The sequence below is a fragment of the Mytilus californianus genome, unplaced genomic scaffold (assembly GCF_021869535.1).
Source record: "Mytilus californianus isolate M0D057914Y unplaced genomic scaffold, xbMytCali1.0.p SCAF_8, whole genome shotgun sequence".
NCBI lineage: Eukaryota > Metazoa > Mollusca > Bivalvia > Mytilida > Mytilidae > Mytilus > Mytilus californianus.
The window spans coordinates 31677628-31683627 of NW_026262734.1; the positions used below are offsets into that span (position 1 = coordinate 31677628).

General features: G+C 34.1%; 1 protein-coding gene across 1 annotated transcript in view; it reads right to left on the reverse strand.

The window, feature by feature from the left end:
- Positions 1 to 5309, reverse strand: part of LOC127710482 (uncharacterized) — a 32689-nt gene extending 27380 nt beyond the window's left edge. Inside the window, exon 1 of the mRNA XM_052216359.1 lies at positions 5071 to 5309. The gene's annotated coding sequence lies outside the window, so the exon portion shown is untranslated. The remainder of the gene's footprint in view (positions 1 to 5070) is intronic.
- Positions 5310 to 6000: the final 691 nt, after the last annotated feature.

Consider the following 6000-nt stretch of genomic DNA (forward strand, 5'->3'; position numbering starts at 1 on the left):
TGACTGTCAAAAGTACGAAAGATAAGGGCGTATTGCATTTCCGCTAATTTTTCAAAGTTCCATTACTACGTTTCCGGAAACTTAAAGTATACGTTTCCAGAAATTGTATTTATTTCTTTTCCGGAAATTTACCTGGCAGTAAATTATTAATATTTGAATATATGTTGGATAAATTATTTGTTTCATATTTTTATACAAAAAGGTTCTGATCTTATATCCACAATATACTAGATATAGTGAAAGATGATGATGTTGGAATTGTTATATTTTTATGTTTCACCAACTTGAAATGTCTATGATCGTCTATGCAATGAAATAACTAATATTTTCATAGATGGCACAGTTAATTATTCAATGCATGGGTGTAAAATGGTAACAACACTCCTCTTGTGTTTGCGTTACTTCCACTTTTATCAAAAATTTCATGCTGCTACAATCAGTTGTTGCAGGTTTCATTTAGGACAAAGTTCAAGGTACTCCTTTAACTGGCCACCCACTGATTTATACTTCGTTCGTTTGTGTAGATAAGATTGAAACAACAGCAGGGGTCTAGATAAGGTACTCCTTAATTTTTTCTCGAAAAAGTAATAATTTATTTTTTCCGGAATCGTTACTATTTTCTCGGAAAAGTGAGGTATTTATTTCCGGAAACGTAGACTTTTTCTTGCGGAAACGTCATCCTTTTTTCCCGGAAAAGTAATGCCAATTTGCGGAAACGTAAAACGCCGAACGATAATACATGTATCTTACACTCAACTACAAAAGAAGCAATTATCGCTATTTTACTAAGTTTAGCCGGAGGACAATAATAGATATATTTTATGAGAACCTTTTGTAATGTTTTAAGGCCCTTAACTTTGAATTAATGTATGTTTTTTGTAAACTGTTGCTTGGGCAGTCTTCCCTTAGCTCTCAAACTGTACACTTGTGAATAAATTTGTATATATATATACTGTATACGGTCTTGCGTTTAAAGCAGCCACAGTATCGATTATAGACCAACAGACTTTAATGTAACCCGTACCGATATTTACAGGGTTATATACACACTAACGAGATTGACAAATAAGAATTTTAGAATGAAATTATAACCCTTACTGAAAAAATCGGTCTCCTGCAAATAGTTGCTTCAGGCCTGCAGCGAACTTGCTGCAGACTTGCAGCAAACACAGAGTCTGTATTTGCGGCATGTTTGCTGCAAATACGCTGCAGATCTGCTGCAAACAATTTACCATGCAAATGAGTGTTTGCTGCAGACCTGCTGCAAACATGTATATGCAAATGAGTGTTTGCAGCAGACCTGCAGCAAACATTTTTATGCAAATTATTATTTCACCTGCGTGTTTGCAGCAGACCTGCTGCGTGTTTGCTGCAGACCTGCGGCAAACATTTATTTTCAAATAAATCTTTCTCCTGCGTGTTTGCTGCAAACTTGCAGGAACTACATACATTATACAATTAACCAATGTCATGTTGTGTATAATACACATCACATCACATTATATATATTACACAGCAAATGCTGAAAAAGTTAGGTCACTTACATTCATACAATAATTCAAATACTTTATCATTTTCAAAATTAGCATAGCAAAAGTTTAGACCTTTTTAAATTAATTTAAAGTTTTTTTTGTTGTTTAACATGTTTAAGTACGTGCATGCTCAAATGATATTGCATGCATGACTATCTATTTAAAAATACAATAAAATGCTCCGCAGGGCGCAGCTTGATACGACCGCAGAGGTCGAACCCTGAACAGTTGGGGCAAGTATGGAGACAACATTCAAGCTTGATACAGCTTTGCATTTGGATTGTGATTAAATATTTGACACAGCATAGGTTTCTGACACAGAATGAATGTGGTCTAAGATTTTAAAAATTTTAAATTGAACATTCACCTATTATGGTCCAATATCCAAAATCTAAATACATGGTTAGATTCAGCATATCAAAGAACCCCAAGAATTCAATTTTTGATGAAATCAAACAAAGTTTAATTTTGGACCCTTTTGACCTCAATGTGGACAAAGTTGATAACGGGGCCCAAAAATCAAAAATCTAAATACATGGTTAGATTCAGCATATCAAAGAACCCCATATATTCATTTTTTGTTGAAATCAAACAAAGTTTAATTTTGGACCCCGATTTGGACCAACTTGAAAACTTGGCCCATAATCAAAAATCTAAATACATGTTTAGATTCAGCATATCAAAGAACCCTAAGAATTGAATTTTTGTTAAAATCAAACTAAGTTTAATTTTGGACCCTTTGGACCTTAATGTAGACCAATTTGAAAACGGAACCAAAAATTAAGAATCTAAATACACGGTTAGATTCGGCATATCAAAGAACCCCAATAATTCAATTTTTGATGAAATCAAACAAAGTTTAATTTTGGACCCTTTGGACCTCAATGTGGACCAATTTAAAACGAGGCTCAAAATCCAAAAACTAAATACACGGTTAGATTCAGCATATTAAAGAACCCCAAGAATTCAAGAATAAAACCCCATTGAAATTGGTCAAGAAATAAGCAATTTATACGAAGTATCTTCTTTTGCACAATGCTGTGCAATTAAATATTTCTTGCTATTGCGCAATACTGTACAATTGACAATTTCTTGCTATTGCGCAATATTGTGCTATTGGATATTTCTTGCTATTGCGCAATACTGTGCAATTGAAGATTTCTTGCTATTGCGCAATACTGTGCAATTGAAGATTTCTTGCTATTGTGCAATACTGTGCAATTGAAAATTTCTTGCTATTGCACAATACTTATTATATAATAATTTACACATCCTGTTTGGTGTGTATCTCCTACTATATCATTATTATTTGCTTTTAAATATAAATCAGAAATAACCAACTTAAAATGGAAAATTTAAAAAAAAAAAAAAAAAGGAAAAAAAAAAAATCCCCCCCCTAATTTTTTGAACCCCCTTATGATTCATCACCCCCAAACTCAATCCCAGCCTTCCCGTTGTGGTATGGTACCTTGCAGTACAATTTCAGAGAGATCCATACACTTGAACACAAGTTATTGTCTGGAAACTAGAAAAAATGTGTTTTTTGGCCCCTTTTTGGCCCCAAATTCCTAAAATATTGAGGCAGTTACCCCCATCATCAATCCCAGCCTTCCCTTTGTGGTATGGTACCTTGCAGTACAATTTCAGAGAGATCCGTACACTTACACACAAGTTATTGTCCTGAAACTAGAAAAATGCTTGTTTTTTGCCCCTTTTTGGCCCCTAATTCCTAAAATATTGAGGCAATTACCCCCATCATCAATCCCAGCCTTCCCTTTGTGGTATGGTACCTTGCAGTACAATTTCAGAGAGATCCATACACTTGAACACAAGTTATTGTCTGGAAACTAGAAAAATGCTTTTTTTGGCCCCTTTTTGGCCCCCAATTCCTAAATGTTTCGGCAATTACCCCCAAACTCAATTCCAGCTTTCCCTTTATGATATGGAACCTTGTAGTACAATTTCAGAAAGATCCATACACTTACACACAAGTTATTGTCATGAAACTAGAAAAATGCTTGTTTTTTGCCCCTTTTTTGGCCCCTAATTCCTAAAATTTTGAGGCAATTACCCCCAAAATCAATCCCAGCATTCCTTTTATGATATGGAACCTTGTGGTACAATGTCAGAGAGATCCATACACTAACACACCAGTTATGTCTGGAAGTTACAAAAATGCTTATTTTTTGGCCCCTTTTTGGCCCCTAATTCCTTTACTGTTGGTACCATAACCCCCAAAAATCAATGCCAACCTTCCTTTTGTGGTATTGGACCTTGTGGTAAAATTTCATAGAGATCCATTCCCTTAAACTAAAGTTAGAGTGCGAAAACCAATGCATGTGTCTTCGGACGACGCCGGACGACGACGACGACGACGACGCCAACGTCATACCAATATACGACCACAAAAATTTTTTTGCGGTCGTATAAAAAACAAATTATTTTAAATTTATTGTGTGCATATAGACAACTGTTTAATTAATATTGTCACAAAATTCAACTTGAATTATAAAAACATAATATCTATTAAGTTATACTCTCGAAACATACTTGACAGTGCTGTATATGTGTAACATGTTTGAAAATGTTTTTCAAACCTTCATGCAGGTATTTGTGGAGGAGACGATTTTGTATGTTTGCACTTCTACAAAGAATTTGTACTTACAAATATTGTCTTTAAGAACTAAACTTTTAATTTCCAACCTAAAATGCTCCCTGAATACTTAGTTATTACATGATTCAAACGCTATCAACATTTTCAAATTTCAAATCGTTATCTTCCAGGAAGTTACCAATAGGCATGCTCAGTCATTTTATGTAATTCTTGCAATGCTCTTGCAAACATATAGAATTGTCAAAGATTTCTGCAATCTAGCTGCGAACATCCCTTATATTCTAGTTTTTCCTGCGATCTTACTGCAAACATAATTGTTTCTGCAAACTTACCGCAAGCTTGCAGCAAAAAGCTGCAATGTTTGCAGGAGGTTCGCAGCTAGCTGCAAACTTCTGCAAACATTGTTCAAAGGGTTCCTGCAAGCTTTTTGTTTGCAGCAAACCTGCAGCAAGTCTGCTGCAGACCTGCTGCAAACATTTCAGTTCTGTAAGGGAAAACTACCCGATAACAATCACTTGATTTTGTTGATTATACTAGGTCATTTTACGAAAATTACAATGATCGTTAATATTTAGCAATAAACAAACGAAATATTACTGAATATAATTATTATTCAATTAAATAGGAGCTAATCTATCCATGTTCTACGAAAAACGCATACATTCGATTGATTTTATATATTTTAGAAATAAACTATAAATACAATCATTGTATTCTATTAATAGAATAACATTTTCAAAAAATCCCTGACCTATTTCCGGAAATTTACTACTTTCTTTACAGAAACAATATAGTGTGGTGTTTTTTTTTTTTATAAAGTTAAGAAACTAAAATGGTTTTCTTGTTTGCAATGGAAAAAACAGAGCTGTCGGGTTTCGATTTTAACTTAGAAATGGCATATATAATCTAATAAAGATTACTTACGTTTCAAATGGTTATATATGCCTCTCTTCCTGTGTTTACGTACCAAGCGTAGTTTAATTGTGCGTCAGTTAACCTTAAGTTTACGGGTCAATAAGCTTGACAACGAGTTGTTTATCTGAACAAAATGACAATCAAAAGCCGTGTTTAAACGTTTAAATCCCTTCATATATTAGCCGTTTGATTAGGAAAGTAAAATATTGACGTGTAAGAAAAGTCAATACGACACTGCATGGCGCTGATAGTGGGGACCATCTCAAAAAATAGTTTAAAAACAATTCAAACAGGGGAAAACCAACGGTCTAATCTATATCTATATAAAAAAAACGAGAAACACCTATGAACCACACCAACAAAATACAACCACTGAACAACAGGCTCCTGACTGAGGTCAGGTGCATAAAAATGCAGCGGGTTTAAACGTTTTAACAGGCGCCAACCTTCACCCTTACATGAGACAGTAGTGTAACATTGTGTATTGTTCATATATATTAATATGTTTACCAAAAAATTGCATTGTTTCATAGTAGTGATCGATTAAGTTTAAGATCACTGTTCTCCCTTTTCCTACTATTTTGTTAAACGACTACAAGGAAAATCCGCAAAATAAACAAAATAAATGAATAAAAAAAACCACTGCAGTCAAATCACATCCGAATCCGATTTTCATATTTTTTACTCTTTATCAATCTTTTTTTCAAATGTTCGTTTATTTGAAATTTATTTAAGATGTGCTTTTCATGTCGGGCCTGTAATTGTTTCTTTTTAATTCGGTACGGGTTTTGTTTAAGAATTGAATGCTTCTTTTTGTAAATTCATTGGGGTGTAAAAGCGTTGACCGAAGTACATTTTGTATGAAGCGCGGAAGCGCTTCATTCTAAAAATGTACGCACGGTCAACGCTTTTACAATCCTATGAAATTACTAAAAGAAG